The 20,362-nt window shown below is 47.0% G+C and overlaps 1 protein-coding gene across 8 annotated transcripts in view; it reads left to right on the forward strand.

Moving 5' to 3' along the window:
- LOC138656775 (uncharacterized) overlaps nucleotides 1–20,362 on the forward strand; it is a 304,597-nt gene that overhangs the window by 16,817 nt on the left and 267,418 nt on the right. The window lies entirely within an intron of this gene.

The raw sequence follows: 20,362 nt of genomic DNA on the forward strand, positions 1-20,362 counted from the left end.
TCAGTTTTTACCATCAGAGCTTCATTAAATTTTTCTCCAATTAAAAAAAATCTGGTGGAGGTTTCTCAAATCTCTCACCAGACAATATCAAGGAGACAACCCCACAAATATGAATCCCTCTTACCACTGCCTCAGGACAAGTGGGAAGAGCAGGGCAAAATGCCAGAATTGGCGCATTTAATAGATGCTCCTTTTCTGGGTTACTGTGGTCTGGTATATTTAGGCTGGAGGTCAATATCCATGGCCCCATACCAATCTGAGAATACCAGCCCCTAGCTGTCTACTTTAGCTTGGCTAGTTGTCAAAAATGGGGGGAACCCCACATTGTTTTATTATTTATTAGCATTTATTATAATTTATTGAAATAATTTTAAAAAACATCATGGGGACCACTGTATTCTTGATAATCAGCCCTGCTAACGCTGACAGCTAAGGGTTGCAGCCAGCAGCTGTCAGTTTTGCCTGGTCAGCAATAAAAAACACAAGGGAATCCACACCTTTTAAAAAAAAAAAATATATATATTTATTTATTTATAGCGCAGGCTGGTGAATACTCCCATCAGCCGTCACCTGCTCTTGCTGTTATTTGGGACAGCAGGTGTAGGCTGTTGGGAGTAGTAGTACCATCTGCCGACACTAGTGACCGGAGGTAAACTTTTTTTTTTTGACCGGGAATAAGACAATAAGAAATGCGGTGAATACAAATAATTTTGTGTGAACGTGGATAACAGATATTGACTGAAAAGTGCCAAAATATCAAGTCACTACAAATGACAGAAAAACTATGAATGAAATATCAATACTAAAGTGACATGACAGGACAGTCATTAAAATGCATATATATATTTGCATCTCAAAAACATTTCTAGAATTCGCCCTTTTCTTACTTTCGACTCTGCAAAAACTCTTACTGTTTCACTTATTCATTCTCGTCTGGACTATTGTAACTCTCTACTAATCGGCCTCCCTCTTACCAAACTTGCCCCGCTCCAATCTGTCCTGAATGCTGCTGCCAGGATCATATTCCTCACCAACCGTTACACCGATGCCTCTACGTTGTGCCAGTCATTACACTGGCTACCCATCCACTCCAGAATCCAGTACAAAACTACTACCCTCATCCACAAAGCACTCCATGGCTCAGCACCACCCTACATCTCCTCCCTGGTATCAGTCTACCACCCTACCCGTGCCCTCCGCTCCGCTAATGACCTCAGGTTAGCATCCTCAATAATAAGAACCTCCCACTCCCGTCTCCAAGACTTTACACGTGCTGCGCCGATTCTTTGGAATGCACTACCTAGGTTAATACGATTAATCCCCAATCCCCACAGTTTTAAGCGTACCCTAAAAACTCATTTGTTCAGACTGGCCTACCGCCTCAATGCATTAACCTAACGATCCCTGTGTGGCCTATTTATAAAAGAAAAACAATCAGGTTCCTCGCATCATGTTCTCATTCACTTTATGCAGTTAATAGCCCTCTGTGTCTGTACTGCTACATACTTAGGCAGGTAACTGTTTCATGCAGCTTTACATGAACACCCGAGCCTTACACTATGGCCGGTCCGAATAACTAAAGCAATTGTTACCATCCACCTCTCGTGTCTCCCCTTTTCCTCATAGTTTGTAAGCTTGCGAGCAGGGCCCTCATTCCTCCTGGTATCTGTTTTGAACTGTATTTCTGTTATGCTGTAATGTCTATTGTCTGTACAAGTCCCCTCTATAATTTGTAAAGCGCTGCGGAATATGTTGGCGCTATATAAATAAAAATTATTATTATTATTATTATATATATATAAATATATATATATATATACCATATGCAGTGAAACGTTAGTGCTTAGTGACCCAAGCAAGTTCAAACAAAATATTCCTTTATATATATAGACTAGACGCAGTGAAACGTTAGTGCTTAGTGACCCAAGCAAGTTTAAACAAAACATTCCTTTATTGTGTTGCTTCACACAGTCTATTAGCAATACACAATAAACGGCTTTTTCATCCAGACCAATGGAAAATACAGAGTACACAGCTTCTTCACACAGTCCATTAGAAATACACAGTAAATGGCTTTAGTTTGCAGTCCCTACACAGGCCAGACTTCCCTTTGTCCAGTTTCTCTGGGGCAACCATATGCCAATACCAAGTCTCTTTACTCACGCCGTGCACCACATGCTATCCTCTGGATTGCAGCCTGGCAAATACAAGATAGCCCAGGATGCAGGGTGTCAGTCTCTTTGGTTCCTCTTGCCCCTGTGCTGTTTCACACAGGGAATGCTCTGCAGACAACTGCTCTGTCTGCTTCCCAGAACAACACTGACACACCTCCCCCTCTACTACAGGGCTTTTTAATCAGTCACTGCTTCACCATTCTAATCACAGCCACACCTGTGACTGCCATACTCCCTCATGGCCTCACTATGCCTCTGTGCGCATTCTGGAGAGCACAAACAGCACCCTCTAGCTGTAACAGGGGTCACTGCCTCACATATCCTCCTCCCCTGTTCATTCCTGTGGGGTTGAACATTTTTTACCCCGTATGGGCGCGAGACAGGGCATCTGCATGTCCCTGTGACATCTCCGCCTGACAATACACTAATAACCCAAAGTAGGGACTGCAACCAACAATCGGTGCATGCATCCCTCTCCTTTGTGTTTCTCCTCCATATTTCATTACAGGACCACCCACCCCTGTCTCCATTACAGAAGCCAAGCCTTCTTTTCTGATTAACCGCCTATTCTGGCTGGTGGTCTCAACCTTGTTTATTTTCGGTTCACTTACCCTGTGGATCATTCTGTCACCTAAGAATCTGCTTTCGGTCCCCTGGTACCATTTCCTCTGTACCCTTACCTCAGTGACTATCACTCTGTAACGCCACAGACCACGCCAGCAACTCTGAGCATATTTTTTACTTTATTATTATTATTTATTTATATAGCACCATTAATTCCATGGTGCTGTACTTGTGAAAAGGGGTCATAGATATTGTTAACAGTAAACAAATTTACAGTGAAAGACTGGTACAGAGGGGAGAGGACTTTAAGCAATAAGAGGTACTTTAAGCAATAACCTTCAGCACTCAGTGAGAACAATTTATTTTTCAATATTCAAAATGAGAAAAAGAGGCAAAAACATCCACCAAATACAAAGGAAAAAGCAAAACGTTGGTATGTACAGATATACTTCAGCCGTGACGTTTTGGCAACAGAATGCCTTTCTCAAGCCAAATCTGTATAAGGAGTTATAGCCGTGTAGGAATCACCATGGCTGTAAAGCCTGTAAGTTCTGTGTGCCCTGGTGTGGTGGATGGCTGGAGACCCTTTGCGGGGGTATTTGGTGCATGTTTTTGCCTCTTTTTCTCATTTTGAATATTGAACAAAAAATGTTCTCACTGAGTGCCAAAGGTTATTGCTTAAAGTCTACGATTTTTCCTTCAGATCACAACTTTGCATTTACAGTGAGCACCCCTATACACTATATAACTCTGAGCATATGTCTGTATTATGTCGCACCCGAACCTGAGCCTCCCGACACTGCTGTCTAGCGAGCGCTGTATCTAATTTATCCTGACCCCCGGCCCCAACCTTGACCAGTGTCAGAGTGCTCCTTGTGCGCACATCCCCAGTTGCCTCCGCAACCATACACTCCTGGCTCTTCTCATACCTGCATCTTATATACCTGCATCTCCGTGTGGGACCCTGGATCTGATCTGTCCCGACCTTACAAGGGAACACCTCCAGCTCGGGGTTCAATGGGGTCTTCACAACCTCTACTGCCACAACCTCTAGGGGGAGCCCATCAGGGTTACACTCTAACCCTAAATTGGCGACTCCTGTGGCAGACCTCTTAGGATGTTCGGGTTCTACACCCGAAAGAACATCTTCAATTTCTCCTGCCATTTCCTCTAGTGGGAGCATATATCTTTGGGTTCTGCACCCGACACAACCTTTTTCATGAAAGGGTTAATCCTGGTCTCCCACAGGGACCAAAACAGGAGCAAATCTCTACCCAATAGAGCGCCATATGGAAGGGTCTTTGCCACTCCCACCACATGCTTAATGTCCCCACACGGTGTGGAAAAATTAACCTCCGCAGTCAGATACTCCCGGATTTCCCCGAGGATGCCAATCACTTCCACTTTCGGTGCTTTGGGGTTGTCCCCGGCAACAAGGGACCAATGGACCAGAGTCACTTTACTTCCCGTGTCCAGGAAAGCCTCTGTTTGGCACCCTAGTACCTGGCACAATTCTGGTTCGCTGCCAGCTGTGCCCATAGTGGTGATACAGACTGGCTGGGCACACAGACTCCTGACCCGTGTTCCCGCAGCCCATGGGCTTAGATGTCACCGAACAGTTGCTAGCCCCATGCCCGGGCTCTGGTGCAACATCCTGAGTGGGTTTGTACCGCTCAATCAATTCTATCAGCAGTTCCAGGGTGCCTAGGTCCCTCAGCCCGACCTAACGCTGCATGGCGGCCGGCAGAGCCCTCACCATCTGGTCAGCCACAATTCTCTCCATCATCTCATATGGAGAACAGAACTCAGGCTGGATCCACTCCTCCACCAATTGCAATAAGTCGTTTGCTTGAAACCTGGCAGGCCGAGTCTCTACTGTACATAGTCACAATTAGTGTTGAGCATTCCGATACCGCAAGTATCGGGTATCGGCAGATACTTGCGGTATCGGAATTCCGATACCGAGATCCGATATTTTTGTGGTATCGGGTATCGGTATCGAAGGTGTAAAATAAAGAATTAAAATAAAAAATATTGTTATATTCACCTCTCCGGCGGCCCCTGGAACATCACCGCGAGTCACCAGCGTCCGGCAGGCTTCTTTGTTTAAAATGAGCGCCTTTAGGACCTGAGTAATGACGTCACGGCTTCTGATTGGTCGCGTGGCGGTCACATGGGCGGCGCGCGACCAATCAGAATCCGCGACGTCATTCCGCAGGTCCTAAAGGCGCTCATTTTTAAAAATGAGCGCGGTAATAGCTTTCGCGCCTTGTGATTGATCGCGGCCACGCCACCACCAATCAGAAGCCACCACCAATCAGAAGCCGCGACGTCATTCGCAGGTCCTGAAGCCGGCCAGTTAGCCGCGTGATGTCCAGGGGCCGCCGGAGAGGTGAGCATATCAATATTTTTTATTTTAATTCTTTATTTTACACCTCCCTATGGATCCCAGGGCCTGAAGGAGAGTTTCCTCTCCTTCAGACCCTGGGAACCATCAGGATACATTCCGATACTTGATGTCCCATTGACTTGTATTGGTATCGGATATCGGTATCGGCGATATCCGATATTTTTCGGGTATCGGCCGATACTATCCGATACCGATACTTTCAAGTATCGGACGGTATCGCTCATCCCTAGTCACAATCCAATGGAAAAGAAATATAGCCGAATTGTTCAATTTTTCCAGTAAAAAAACCTTTGACCTTTATTTCAACAATAAACTGTGGACATGGTTTGAGAGGGTAGGGAGATAGCAGAACAATCTGGTGTTATTAATGGACTATGGCCGTTTCGCATATAACGCACTTCAGTGGGTCCAGAAAGAAATGATGGTAAGTCATTTCCTTTTTATACATGGTCACGTGACCTGTTGAAAAAAAACAAGATTAAAACATGTGCAAAACATGAACATTGAATTAAAAACAACCACCAACCATAATTTCCACCGATCACAATCACAAATACAATCATTTTTGAAAAATTATTCTTGAAAAAGAAATCAGCAGTTATAAAAAACATGAAAAGTCCCACCTCTCATTGAGACCTATGCACATTTGTTTTGATAATCCATTTTGCTTCCTGTCGTAATAGTACCTTATTATGATCCCCACCATTTTTAGGGGGTTTAACTACTTCTAGCTCAGCAAAACGTAAACAATGAGGATCCGAATTTTGCGCCTCCTGAACATGATAAACCGCGGCGAGCCTTTACCTGTGGTAACAAAATTGGAATGTTCCCAAAATCTTACAAACATAGTGACTTATTGGTGCGGAATCGTATTGACAAAATACAAAAGAGTAGCTGGCTCACTGCAGGCACCCCAAAAGGCAACTTCAGATGTGAGAGTTGCAATTTTTGTCCTTTTCACTTGACAGGTCCATTTGTAAAAGTGAGACACATCCAACATAAAGTTTCCAATCTCATAACATGTAGGACTAAATTTGTGGTTTATGTGATATTTTGTCCATGCTTATTTTTTTTATATTGAAAAACTATAAGATCTACAGTACAGACCGAAAGTTTGGACACACCTTCTCATGTAAAGATTTTTCTGTATTTTCATGACTATGAAAATTGTAAATTCACACTGAAGAGTTCAAAACTATGAATTAACACATGTGGAATGATATACTTAACAAAAAAGTGTGAAACAACTGAAAATATGTCTTATATTCTAGGTTCTTCAAAGTAGCCACCATTTGCTTTGATGACTGCTTTGCACACTCTTGGTATTCTCTTGATGAGCTTCAAGAGGTAGTCACCGGGAATGGTTTTCACTTCACAGGTATGCCCCGTCAGGTTTAATAAGTGGGATTTCTTGCCTTATAAATGGTGTTGGGACCATCAGTTGTGTTGAGCAGAAGTCTGGTGGATACACAGCTAATAGTCCTCCTGAATAGACTGTTAGAATTTGAATTATGGCAAGGAAAAAGCAGCTAAGTAAAGAAAAACGAGTGGCCATCGTTACTTTAATAAATGAAGGTCAATCAGTCCGAAAAATTGGGAAAACTTTGAAAGTGTCCCCAAGTGCAGTTGCAAAAACCATCAAGCACTACATAGAAACTGGCTCACATGAGGACCGCCCCAGGAAAGGAAGACCAAGAGTCACCTCTGCTTCTGAGGATAAGTTTATCCGAGTCACCAGCCTCAGAAATCGCAGGTTAACAGCAGCTCAGATTAGAGACCAGGTCAATGCCACACAGAGTTCTAGCAGCAGACACATCTCTACAATAACCGTTAAGAGGAGACTTTGTGCAACAGGCCTTCATGGTAAAATAGCCGCTAGGGAACCACTGCTAAGGACAGGCAACAAGCAGAAGAGACTTGTTTGGGCTAAAGAACACAAGGAATGGACATTAATCCAGTGGAAATCTGTGCTTTGGTCTGATGAGTCCAAATTTGAGATCTTTGGTTCCAACCACCGTGTCTTTGTGCGATGCAGAAAAGGTGAACGGATGGACTCTACATGCCTGGTTCCCACCGTGAAGCATGGAGGAGGAAGTGTGATGGTGTGGGGGTGCTTTGCTGGTGACACTGTTGGGGATTTATTCAAAATTGAAGGCTTACTGAACCAGCATGGCTACCACAGCATTTTGCAGCCACATGCTATTCCATCCGGTTTGCGTTTAGTTGGACCATCATTTATTTTTCAACAGGACAATGACCCCAAACACACCTCCAGGCTGTGTAAGGGCTATTTGACCAAGAAGGAGAGTGATGAGGTGGTCACCAGACCTGAACCCAATCGAGATGGTTTGGGGTGAAATGGACCACAGAGTGAAGGCAAAAGGGCCAACAAGTGCTAAGCATTTCTGGGAACTCCTTCAAGATTTTTGGAAGACCATTTCCGGTGACTACCTCTTGAATCTCATCAAGAGAATGCCAAGAGTGTGCAAAGCAAACGTCAAAGCAAAAGGTGGCTACTTTGAAAAACCTAGAATATAAGACATATTTTCAGTTGTTTCACACTTTTTTTGTTAAGTATATAATTCCACATGTGTTAATTCATAATTTTTATGCCTTCAGTGTGAATTTACAATTTTCATAGTCATGAAAATACAGAAAAATCTTTAAATGAGAAGGTGTGTCCAAACTTTTGGTCTGTACTGTATGTTTGTAAGATTTCAGGAACATTCCAATTTTGTTACCACAGGTAAAGGCTCGCCGCGGTTTATCAAACATGTTCAGGAGGCGCATAATTCAGATCCTGATTGTTAACGTTTTGCCGGGCTAGAAGTAGTTAAACCCCCTAAAAATGGTGGGGATCATAATAAGATACTATTACGACAGGAAGCAAAATGGATTATCAAAACAAATGCGCAAAGCCCCATAGGTTTCAATGAGAGGTTGGACTTTTCATGTTTTTTATAACTACTGATTTCTTTTTCTAGAATAATTTTTCAAAAACGATTGTATTTGTGATTTTGATCGGTGGAAATTATGGTTGGTGGTTGTTTTTAATTCAATGTTCATGTTTTGCACAAGTTTTAATCTTGTTTTTTTTTCAAGAGGTCACGTGACCATGTATAAAAAGGAAATGACTTACCATCAGTTGTATCTGGACCCGTTGAAGCGTGTAATATGCGAAACGGCCATAGTCCATTAACAACACCAGATTGTTCTGCTATCTGTTAGGAGTCGAGTTTCCTCTGCTGCACAGGGGGAATCTCGATCCGTGTCTGCTGCGGTCTCCCATTCGGTATCGGCCGCAGTGGGCTCTGCTCAGCGGAGACGTCACTCCCAGCGTCTCGCTGGGGCTGATTCGGTGCATAGGGTCACTACTGCCTTTTCTGGCTTTCCTATGGTACCCTGCACTGATCTGTGGCGAGCGAGCCTCTCTGGGACTAAGTCCTTGTTTACTCACACTGAGCATGCCCAGGGCAGGGTCTCCCGTTGGAGGTCGAGGGCCACATGTTCGGTCACATGCTCAGGTGCTGCAGTACATTCCATTGGTTCTTCTGGAAGGTCCTGAAAGGGCAAAACATGCTCAGGTACTGCAGCACTTTCCATTGGTCCTTCTGGAAGGTCCTGAAAGGGCAAAAACTTCAGTGGCGGCTTCCTGTGCTGCAACTATATAAACTGCGCATGACCGCACGGCCATGCGCTAGTATTGTCTTACGTTATGTGCTTTGCGCCAGTGTGGTCACATGTATGTGTGTTCAGGGACCCGGCTGAAATAAGCCCCTAGAATGCTGGCTCCTCCGGCGAGGAGATTGAGTCTGAGTGTATTCAGGGACCCGGCTGAAATAAGCCCCTAGAATGCTGGCTCCTCCGGCGAGGAGTTTTGTGTGTTTGTGTGACCACTGACTGCTCTCTGTTTGGGCAGTTAGCCTGTGCCTCTGTGGAGTCTAACAGGGCACAGTGCTTTCCTTTCACGGCTACTCAGTGAATTAACTGAGTTAGTCTATACCGCCATATAGCTCCGCCGTTTGCTAGCAGCAGGTACTCCTGCACGGTGGACCCCGGGCTGCGAACGCACCAATATCAATAAACATCTCTATTTACTCGGTGCGTTCCGCTAGCCCTAACAGAATACTAGCGCCAGGGTCTGGCTAGTAAATGGCGGACATTCAGCAATCTTTGTGGTATATCCAGCAGCTGGAGGGTAGGTTGGCGGCTCTCGAGAGCTCAACCTCAGCTGTGGATGTTACCGCAGTTGCTGTACAGGCTGCTAGCGTGGCTGCAGCAACCTTGTCCACTGCCACCCCTATTCCGACGTTATCTCGCCTCCCGCTGCCAGAAAAATTTTCTGGAAATAGCAAAACTTGTAGGGCATTCGTGAGTCAGTGCTCTATTCACCTCGAGCTCCTGCCTGCACGTTTTCCTACAGAGCGGCCTAAGGTGGGATTTATTTTGTCTCTTTTGTCGGATAGCGCGTTGGAGTGGGCTACGCCGCTGTGGGAGCGTGGTGATCATGTGGTGCAGAGTGCTCCGTTGTTCCTGAGCACTCTGAAAAAGGTCTTTTTAGGACCTCAAGTCACCCATGACACAGCGCTCCAACTACTGGCATTAACTCAGGGTGAGTCCTTGGTCAGCCAATTTTCCGTCCGCTTCCGTACTTTAGCTTCCGAGCTGGAGTGGTCGGATAAAGCCCTTAACCCCATATTTTGGAGGGGCCTGGCTGACCACATTAAGGATGCTCTGGCCACTAGGGAGATTCCTGCCACACTGGAGGAGTTAATAACTGTCTCTACTCGTATCGACCTCCGTTTTAACGAGCGGAGGTTGGAGCGAGGCCAGTGTAGGCAGAGGTTTCAGCTGGCTCCCACCTTCGCCAAACCTTTGGAATCTCCAGTCCAGGCATCCAAGTCACATGAGGCCTTAGAGGTGACACGAGCAGGATCCAAGTCTCAGTCTGCCCGTGCACATAAGGTCCGTCATGTTTGCCAGCAGTCAGGACACCTTGCCTCCAAGGGTCCTCAGCGGTCGGGGAAACGTCAGCGTCTAGTGGCAGTTGGAGGAGGTACACTAGACACGGCGACGTTTGCCTCAAAGTTGTCCTTCAAGGGGACAATTACCATAGGCCCATCCACTCTTATGGTCGAGCTATGCATGGATTCTGGGGCAGAGGGTAACTTTATGTCTTCCGCTTTTGCCCAGCGTCACGCAATACCCTTGGTGATGCTCGCCAAGCCGGTAACCGTTCGAGTGGTAAATGGGTCAACACTACCTTCACAGATTACCCACCAAACCATTCCTTTCACGCTATCTGTGTCTCCATCACATCAGGAGATAATCTCCCTATTAGTCATTCCTGAGGGAATTGATGAGGTCCTGTTGGGGATACCATGGCTTCGCTACCATTCTCCTCATATTGAGTGGTCCTCTGGGAGAATTTTGGGATGGAGTAAATCTTGCGAGGGTAGATGTCTGAGGGAGTGCGTTCAGGTTGCTACTACACAGGTACCCGCAGATCTTTCCTCTCTCCCCAAGCACTATTGGCCCTATGCAGATGTGTTCTCCAAAAGAGCTGCGGAGTCCCTTCCGCCTCACCGCCCCTATGATTGTCCTATTGACCTCTTGCCTGGTGCTGAGCCTCCCCGGGGTCTAGTCTATCCGTTATCTCTCCCGGAGACGGAGGCAATGTCCCAGTACATCCAGGAGAATCTGGCAAGAGGATTCATTAGGAAGTCAGTGTCACCGGCAGGGGCAGGGTTCTTCTTCGTACAGAAGAAGACTGGAGACTTACGTCCATGCATAGACTACAGGGGTCTTAACGCCATCACCGTTAAGAACAAGTACCCACTACCCCTGATATCTGAGCTGTTTGATAGGCTACGGGGAGCGAGGGTATTTACAAAGTTAGATCTGCGGGGTGCTTACAACCTGATTCGCATCCGTGAGGGGGATGAATGGAAGACGGCTTTTAACACCAGGGATGGGCACTATGAATATCTGGTGATGCCCTTCGGGCTCTGTAATGCCCCAGCCGTTTTCCAAGACTTTGTGAACGACATCTTCCGGGATATGCTCACCACCTCGGTCGTAGTCTATCTGGATGATATTCTCATCTTCTCTCCAGATATTGACTCCCATCGGAGAGATGTTCGCAAAGTCTTCGACCTCTTACGGGCAAATTTACCTCTACGCCAAGTTGGAGAAGTGTGTGTTTGAGCAGGAGTCCTTGCCTTTCCTTGGTTATATCATCTCTGCCCAGGGTTTGGCTATGGATCCTGCCAAGCTACAGGCTGTAATGGACTGACAGGAACCCCATTCTCTTAAAGCGGTGCAGCGCTTTATGGGGTTCATTAATTACTATCGCCAGTTCATTCCACACTTCTCAATTTTGGTAGCTCCCTTGGTTGCCCTCACCAAGAAGGGAGCAAATCCCAAGTTGTGGTCAGAGGAGGTCTCCAAAGCCTTTCTCTCGATCAAGTCACACTTCGCTAGCGCTCCCATCCTACATCGCCCCGATGTTGATAAGCCATTTATCTTGGAGGTGGATGCCTCATCCGTTGGTGCTGGAGCAGTCCTTTTCCAAAAGGATGCTCAAGGTCGGAAGCATCCTTGCTTCTTCTTCTCCAAGACCTTCACACCAGCGGAGAGGAATTATTCCATCGGGGACAGGGAGTTGCTGGCCATGAAGTTGGCTTTTTCGGAGTGGAGACATCTCTTGGAGGGAGCTTGCTTTCCCTTCCAAGTCTTCACTGACCACAAGAACTTGGTGTATCTGCAAACGGCCCAGCAGCTGAATTCTCGCCAGGCTAGATGGTCCCTGTTCTTCTCCCGGTTCCATTTTACTCTCCATTTCCTCTCCGGGGAGAAGAACGTTCGTGCTGATGCTCTCTCCCGCTCCGTGGTGTCATCGGAGGAGGAGGAGCCTCGGCTTATTGTCCCTTCTGAGAGCCTGAGAACTGTAGCTCCGGTTTCGCTAGAGTCTGTGCCCCCGGGCAAGACTTTAGTACCAGCTAACTTGCGACCGGAGGTTCTCTCTTGGGCTCACTCCTCCAGAGTGGGTGGGCATTTTGGGACCAAGAGGACATCTGAGCTTCTGGCGAGAACATACTGGTGGCCGCATATGGCCCGAGATGTCAAGGACTATATTCAGGCGTGCGTTTCTTGCGCCCAGAATCGGTCTCCTCGGCAATGGCCTCCTGGGTTGCTTTACCCTCTACCGGTGGCAGACAGGCCCTGGGAGATGGTCGGGATGGACTTTGTGGTGGGTCTACCCAAGTCGCGTGGCTGCTCCATTATTTGGGTTGTCACCGACCATTTCTCCAAGATGGTGCATTTGGTGCCGCTTCCTCGGTTACCCTCAGCACGGGCCTTGGCGGTGTTGTTCATCAAACACGTTTTCCGTTTGCATGGTATGCCTGATAAGATTGTCAGCGATCGGGGTCCCCAGTTCGCATCTCGGTTTTGGAGGGAGCTCTGCCGTTTACTCAGCATAGAGTTAAACCTCTCCTCTGCATACCATCCCGAGACGAATGGGTTGGTGGAGAGAACCAACCAGACTCTGGTGACATATTTGCGACATTTCGTCTCTGCTAGGCAGGATGACTGGGCATCTTTGCTACCTTGGGCGGATTTGCCCTGAACAACGCCGTAGCCGATTCCACTGGTCAAACTCCTTTTCTCCTTAATTACGGCCAGCATCCGCGTGTCCCTGTGCCCATGCCCGTGTCATCCACCGATTCTAGGGTGGCAGACTGGGCGGTGGAGGCACGTGACATCTGGGACCGCACACAGGATGCCATCCGGGCCTCCAAGGAGAGAATGAGGGTTTCGGCTGATACACACCGGCAACCCGCTCCGGTCTTTGCTCCTGGCGACTTAGTGTGGCTCTCCGCCCGTAACATCAGGCTGCGAGTTGAGTCCACTAAGTTTGCTCCTCGCTACATTGGCCCGTTTAAGGTTCTGGAACAGGTCAACCCTGTGGTCTACCATTTGGCTATTCCTCCACGCCTTGGTATCACCGATACTTTCCACGTTTCCCTCTTAAAGCCCGTTCATTTGTCCCGGTTTTCCGAGTCATCTGCTGGGACATCGGGTTCATCCACGGATGAGTTTGAGGTGAATGCTATTGTGGGGTGCAAGGTGGTATGTGGCAAGAAATTTTATCTGGTGGACTGGAAGGGTCACGGCCCAGAGGATAGAACCTGGGAGCCTGTGGAGCACATTCGGGCTCCGCTGCTTATCGCAGCTTTTGAGCGTAGTGAGGCTCAAGGAGGGGGGGGCCCTAGGAGGGGGGGGTAATGTTAGGAGTCGAGTTTCCTCTGCTGCACAGGGGGAATCTCGATCCGTGTCTGTTGCGGTCTCCCATTCGGTATCGGCCGCAGTGGGCTCTGCTCAGCGGAGACGTCGCTCCCAGCGTCTCGCTGGGGCTGATTCGGTGCATAGGGTCACTACTGCCTTTTATGGCTTTCCTATGGTACCCTGCACTGATCTGCGGCGAGCGAGCCTCTCTGGGACTAAGTCCTTGTTTACTCACACTGAGCATGCCCAGGGCAGGGTCTCCCGTTGGAAGTCGAGGGCCACATGTTCGGTCACATGCTCAGGTGCTGCAGTACATTCCATTGGTCCTTCTGGAAGGTCCTGAAAGGGCAAAACATGCTCAGGTACTGCAGCACTTTCCATTGGTCCTTCTGGAAGGTCCTGAAAGGGCAAAAACTTCAGTGGCGGCTTCCTGTGCTGCAACTATATAAACTGCGCATGACCGCACGGCCATGCGCTAGTATTGTCTTACGTTATGTGCTTTGCGCCAGTGTGGTCACATGTATGTGTGTTCAGGGACCCGGCTGAAATAAGCCCCTAGAATGCTGGCTCCTCCGGCGAGGAGATTGAGTCTGAGTGTATTCAGGGACCCGGCTGAAATAAGCCCCTAGAATGCTGGCTCCTCCGGCGAGGAGTTTTGTGTGTTTGTGTGACCACTGACTGCTCTCTGTTTGGGCAGTTAGCCTGTGCCTCTGTGGAGTCTAACAGGGCACAGTGCTTTCCTTTCACGGCTACTCAGTGAATTAACTGAGTTAGTCTATACCGCCATATAGCTCCGCCGTTTGCTAGCAGCAGGTACTCCTGCACGGTGGACCCCGGGCTGCGAACGCACCAATAAACATCTCTATTTACTCGGTGCGTTCCACTAGCCCTAACACTATCTCCCTGCGCTCTCAAACCATGTCCACAGTTTATTGTTGAAATAAAGGACAAATGTTTTTTTACTGGAAAAATTGAGCAGTGCGGCTATATTTATTTTTTGTTGGATTGCAACTTATGTTTTTTCATGCCAGCACTCCAAGTTCCACGCACATTTGCGGGTGAAGTCCTCGATCCAGCTGAACTCACCAGACCAGTGAGTACACGCTTCATATCTTAGTGCCATTCAGCTTTACTCTTCTTTTCATTGACCACTGGTACACCCAATGATCGCCCCTTACCTTTGGGGTCTCTTCAGGACTCTGCTGTTCACCCCTCACATTTGGAGTCTCCTCTGTACATCGCTGAAGCTCTGCTAGCTTCCTCTGCAGCGCCTCCTGCTGCTGCTGCTACTGCAGCTCCTGCAACTGCAGCTCTTGCTGCAGCCGCTGAAACTGCAGCCTCTCTTGCTGAAGCCATTTCTGATTGAGCACAACCTGCTCCAAAAATTCCTCCATTTCTCCAGCAGACTTGCACAAAAATCTGCAGCACTCTCTTGAGTATGCCTTAGTTCACATGGCCTGCATTCTTTTCACCATATGTGATGCAGTGGTAGGACCATACGCAGTGAAACGTTAGTGACCCGAGCAAGTTCAAACAAAACATTCCTTTATTGTGTTACTTCACACAATATATTAGCAATACACAGTAAATGGGTTCTTCATCCAGACCAATGGAAAATACAGAGTACATGGATTCTTCTCACAGTCCTTTAGAAATACATAGTAAACGGCATTAATTTGCAGTCCTTACACAGGCTAGACTTCCCTTTGTCCAAGCAGTTGAGAACTGGTCTTAATTGTCTGGGAACGGTGAAATAATGGAGCTTCCCAGGCTATTAATATCAGCTTAAAGCTCCAGCTGTATACTTAGCCATTCCAGGTTTTTAAAATGACAAAAAAATGACACAGGCTATAAACATCTGCCTCCAGCTGTCCGCTTTCCCTCTGCTGGTTAATAAAATGTTGGGGGATGTGTTGTGAATTCTGTGGCCAAGCTCCCTCCTGTGGTCGTGAGTGGTACTTCGGCTGGTTCTGTCTATGAGCTTCCTTTGGTGGATGAGAGTGGTACTGCGGCTTCTGAGTTTCCTTCCTCAGGTGATGAGGTTAAGTCGTTAGGTGCTGCTCTATTTAACTCCACCTGGTGCTTTGATCCTGGCCTCCAGTCAATGTTCTAGTATTGGTCTTGCTTCCTCCTGGATCGTTCCTGTGGCCTGTCTATCCTGCATAAGCTAAGTTCTGCTTGTGTTACTTTTGTTTGCTATATTTTCTGTCCAGCTTGCTATGTTGGTTTTTCTTGCTTGCTGGAAGCTCTGAGACGCAGAGGGAGCACCTCCGTACCGTTAGTCGGTGCGGAGGGTCTTTTTGCCCCTCTGCGTGGTTGTTTGTAGGATTTTGTGTTGACCGCAAAGCTATCTTTCCTATCCTCGGTCTATTCAGTAAGTCGGGCCTCACTTTGCTAAATCTATTTCATCTCTGTGTTTGTATTTTCATCTTTACTCACAGTCATTATATGTGGGAGGCTGCCTTTTCCTTTGGGGAATTTCTCTGAGACAAGGTAGGCTTATTTTTCTATCTTCAGGGCTAGTTAGTTTCTCAGGCTGTGCCGAGTTGCATAGGGAGCGTTAGGCGCAATCCACGGCTACCTCTAGTGTGGTGTGATAGGATTAGGGATTGCGGTCAGCAGAGTTCCCACGTCTCAGAGCTCGTCCTATGTTTTTTGTAATTGTCAGGTCACTTTGTGTGCTCTGAACTTCAAGGTCCATTGTGGTTCTGAATTACCTGTTCATAACAGGGATGCCACGCCATTTCTTTTTCCAACTGACTTAAGGAGTAGCTATATATGATGTTCAGCTTTTTGTAACCCCCATATAGGGTGGGAACCTCTGATGTGCCCAATGTGGGCTTGCACACTCCCGGTTTGGAATGTTTCCTATATAGTCTTTTTGCAGAGGCCTTTTTTCTGCTCATATTTGTCATTTATCTGGTTAAGAATTTTTCTTTCCTAATCTTTCCAGCTCTTTTTCTCTTTGACCATGAGGACCAGGCAGCTTGGCCATTTTACATGATATCTATAGATGAAGAATCTCATATTGGTCATGAATGTCGGACCTAAATATCACTTCACTGAATGTGAAAGAATTTAACATGCCTGAAAAATGCACGCAAATCCTTCACCACTTTCATAATAAAAAAGGTACATATTGCATGTTTTCAGGAGACACATTTTAAGACTAACCATGCTCCTTCAATTAGACACAAATATTACACATATTGGCACTTTGTTCATAACCTGAATCTCGCTCAAAAAGAGTTGCTCAAGACTGGGCATTTTCCCTTGCGCCAGGAGATCCTGCATTATGTAATATTGATGCGTTTTTTCTGGCGCTCGGATTGCTGTACGACGAACCTAATTCAGTGGATCAGGCAGAGAAAAATTTGCTGGCTCTGTGTCAGGGTCAGGATGAGATAGAGATTTATTGTCAGAAGTTTAGAAAGTGGTCCGTGCTCACTCAGTGGAATGAATGTGCGCTGGCAGCTATTTTCAGAAAGGGTCTCTCTGAAGCCCTTAAGGATGTCATGGTGGGATTTCCTATGCCTGCTGGTCTGAATGAGTCTATGTCTTTGGCCATTCAGATCGGTCGACGCTTGCGTGAGCGTAAATCTGTGCACCATTTGGCGGTATTATCTGAGCATAAACCTGAGCCTATGCAGTGCGATAGGACTTTGACCAGAGCTGAAAGGCAAGAACACAGACGTCAGAATGGGCTGTGTTTCTACTGTGGTGATTCCACTCATGCTATCTCCGATTGTCCTAAGCGCACTAAGCGGTTCGCTAGGTCCGCCACCATTGGTACGGTACAGTCGAAATTTCTTTTGTCCGTTACTTTGATCTGCTCTTTGTCTTCCTATTCTGTCATGGCATTTGTGGATTCAGGCGCTGCCCTGAATTTGATGGACTTGGAGTTTGCTAGGCGCTGTGGGTTTGTCTTGGAGCCCTTGCAGTGTCCTATTCCATTGAGAGGAATTGATGCTACGCCTTTGGCCAAGAATAAGCCTCAGTATTGGACCCAGCTGACCATGTGCATGGCTCCTGCGCACCAGGAGGATATTCGCTTTCTGGTGTTGCATAATCTGCATGATGTGGTCGTGTTGGGGTTGCCATGGCTACAACTCCATAACCCAGTATTAGATTGGAAATCAATGTCTGTGTCCAGCTGGGGTTGTCAGGGGGTACATGGTGATGTTCCATTTCTGTCTATCTCATCATCCACCCCTTCTGAGGTCCCAGAGTTCTTGTCTGATTACCGGGATGTATTCGATGAGCCCAAGTCCAATGCCCTACCTCCGCATAGGGATTGTGATTGTGCTATCGATTTGATTCCTGGTAGTAAGTTTCCTAAGGGTCGACTGTTTAATTTATCTGTACCTGAGCACGCTGCTATGCGGAGTTACGTGAAGGAGTCTTTGGAGAAGGGTCATATTTGCCCGTCATCGTCGCCATTGGGAGCGGGGTTCTTTTTTGTGGCCAAGAAAGATGGTTCGCTAAGACCTTGTATTGATTACCGCCTTCTAAATAAAATTACGGTCAAATTTCAGTACCCCTTGCCGCTGCTGTCTGATTTGTTTGCTCGGATTAAGGGGGCTAGTTGGTTCACCAAGATAGATCTTCGTGGTGCGTATAATCTTGTGCGTATTAAACGGGGCGATGAATGGAAAACAGCATTTAATATGCCCGAAGGCCATTTTGAGTACCTGGTTATGCCATTCGGGCTTTCTAATGCTCCATCAGTGTTTCAGTCCTTTATGCATGACATCTTCCGAGAGTACCTGGATAAATTCCTGATTGTATACTTGGATGATATTTTGGTCTTCTCGGATGATTGGGAGTCTCATGTGAAGCAGGTCAGAATGGTGTTCCAGGTCCTGCGTGCTAATTCTTTGTTTGTGAAGGGGTCAAAGTGTCTCTTTGGTGTCCAGAAGGTTTCATTTTTGGGGTTCATTTTTTCTCCTTCTACTATCGAGATGGACCCTGTTAAAGTTCAGGCCATTTATGATTGGACTCAGCCAACATCTCTAAAGAGTCTGCAGAAGTTCCTGGGCTTTGCTAATTTTTATCGTCGCTTCATCAATAATTTTTCTAGTATTGCTAAACCGTTGACTGATTTAACCAAGAAGGGTGCTGATGTGGTCAATTGGTCTTCCGCTGCTGTGGAAGCTTTTCAGGAGTTGAAGCATCATTTTTCTTCTGCCCCTGTGTTGTGCCAACCAGATGTTTCGCTTCCGTTCCAGGTCGAGGTTGATGCTTCTGAAATTGGAGCAGGGGCTGTTTTGTCGCAGAGAAGTTCTGATCGCTCGGTGATGAAACCATGCGCCTTCTTTTCCAAGAAATTTTCACCTGCTGAGCGAAATTATGATGTTGGCAATCGAGAGTTGCTAGCCATGAAGTGGGCATTCGAGGAGTGGCGTCATTGGCTTGAAGGAGCTAAGCATCGCGTGGTGGTCTTGACTGATCACAAAAACTTGACTTATCTCGAGTCTGCCAAACGGTTGAATCCTAGACAGGCTCGTTGGTCGCTGTTTTTCTCCCATTTTGACTTTGTGGTTTCATACCTTCCGGGCTCTAAAAATGTGAAGGCGGATGCCCTGTCCAGGAGTTTTGTGGCCGATTCTCCGGGTTTGCCTGAGCCGGCGGGTATTCTCAAACAGGGGGTAATTTTGTCTGCCATCTCCCCTGATTTGCGGCGGGTGCTGCAAAAATTTCAGGCTAACAGACCTGACCGTTGCCCAGCGGAGAAACTGTTTGTCCCTGATAGGTGGACGAATAAAGTTATCTCTGAGGTTCATTGTTCGGTGTTGGCTGGTCATCCTGGAATCTTTGGTACCAGAGATTTGGTGGCTAGATCCATTTGGTGGCCGTCTCTGTCACGGGATGTGCGTTCTTTTGTGCAGTCCTGTGGGATTTGTGCTCAGGCTAAGCCCTGCTGTTCTCGTGCCAGTGGGTTGCTTTTGCCCTTGCCGGTCCCGAAGAGGCCTTGGACACATATCTCTATGGATTTTATTTCGGATCTCCCCGTCTCTCAAAGAATGTCGGTCATTTGGGTGGTTTGTGATCGCTTCTGTAAGATGGTCCATTTGGTGCCCTTGTCTAAATTGCCTTCCTCCTCTGATTTGGTGCCATTGTTCTTCCAGCATGTGGTTCGTTTACATGGCATTCCAGAGATCATCGTTTCTGACAGAGGTTCCCAGTTTGTTTCAAGGTTTTGGCGATCCTTTTGTGCTAGGATGGGCATTGATTTGTCTTTTTCCTCGGCTTTCCATCCTCAGACAAATGTCCAGACTGAACGAACCAATCAGACCTTGGAAACATATCTGAGATGTTTTGTTTCTGCTGATCAGGATGATTGGGTGTCCTTTTTGCCTTTGGCTGAGTTCGCCCTTAATAATCGGGCCAGCTCGGCTACTTTGGTTTCGCCGTTTTTCTGCAATTCTGGGTTCCACCCTCGTTTCTCTTCAGGGCAGGTTGAGTCTTCAGACTGTCCTGGTGTGGATACTGTGGTGGATAGGTTGCAGCAGATTTGGACTCATGTAGTGGACAATTTGACTTTGTCCCAGGAGAAGGCTCAACGTTTCGCTAACCGCAGGCGCTGAGTGGGTCCCCGACTTCGTGTTGGGGATTTGGTTTGGTTGTCATCTCGTTACATTCCTATGAAGGTTTCCTCTCCTAAATTTAAGCCTCGTTTCATTGGTCCATATAGGATTTCTGAGGTTCTTAATCCTGTGTCTTTTTGTTTGACTCTTCCAGCTTCTTTTTCCATCCATAACGTGTTCCATAGGTCATTGTTGCGGAGATACGTGGCACCTGTGGTTCCATCTATTGATCCTCCTGCTCCGGTTTTGGTTGAAGGGGAATTGGAGTATATAGTGGAGAAGATTTTGGATTCTCGTGTTTCGAGACGGAAACTCCAGTATCTGGTTAAGTGGAAAGG

The sequence above is a fragment of the Ranitomeya imitator genome, chromosome 1, assembly GCF_032444005.1.
Source record: "Ranitomeya imitator isolate aRanImi1 chromosome 1, aRanImi1.pri, whole genome shotgun sequence".
Classification (NCBI taxonomy): Eukaryota; Metazoa; Chordata; class Amphibia; order Anura; family Dendrobatidae; genus Ranitomeya; species Ranitomeya imitator.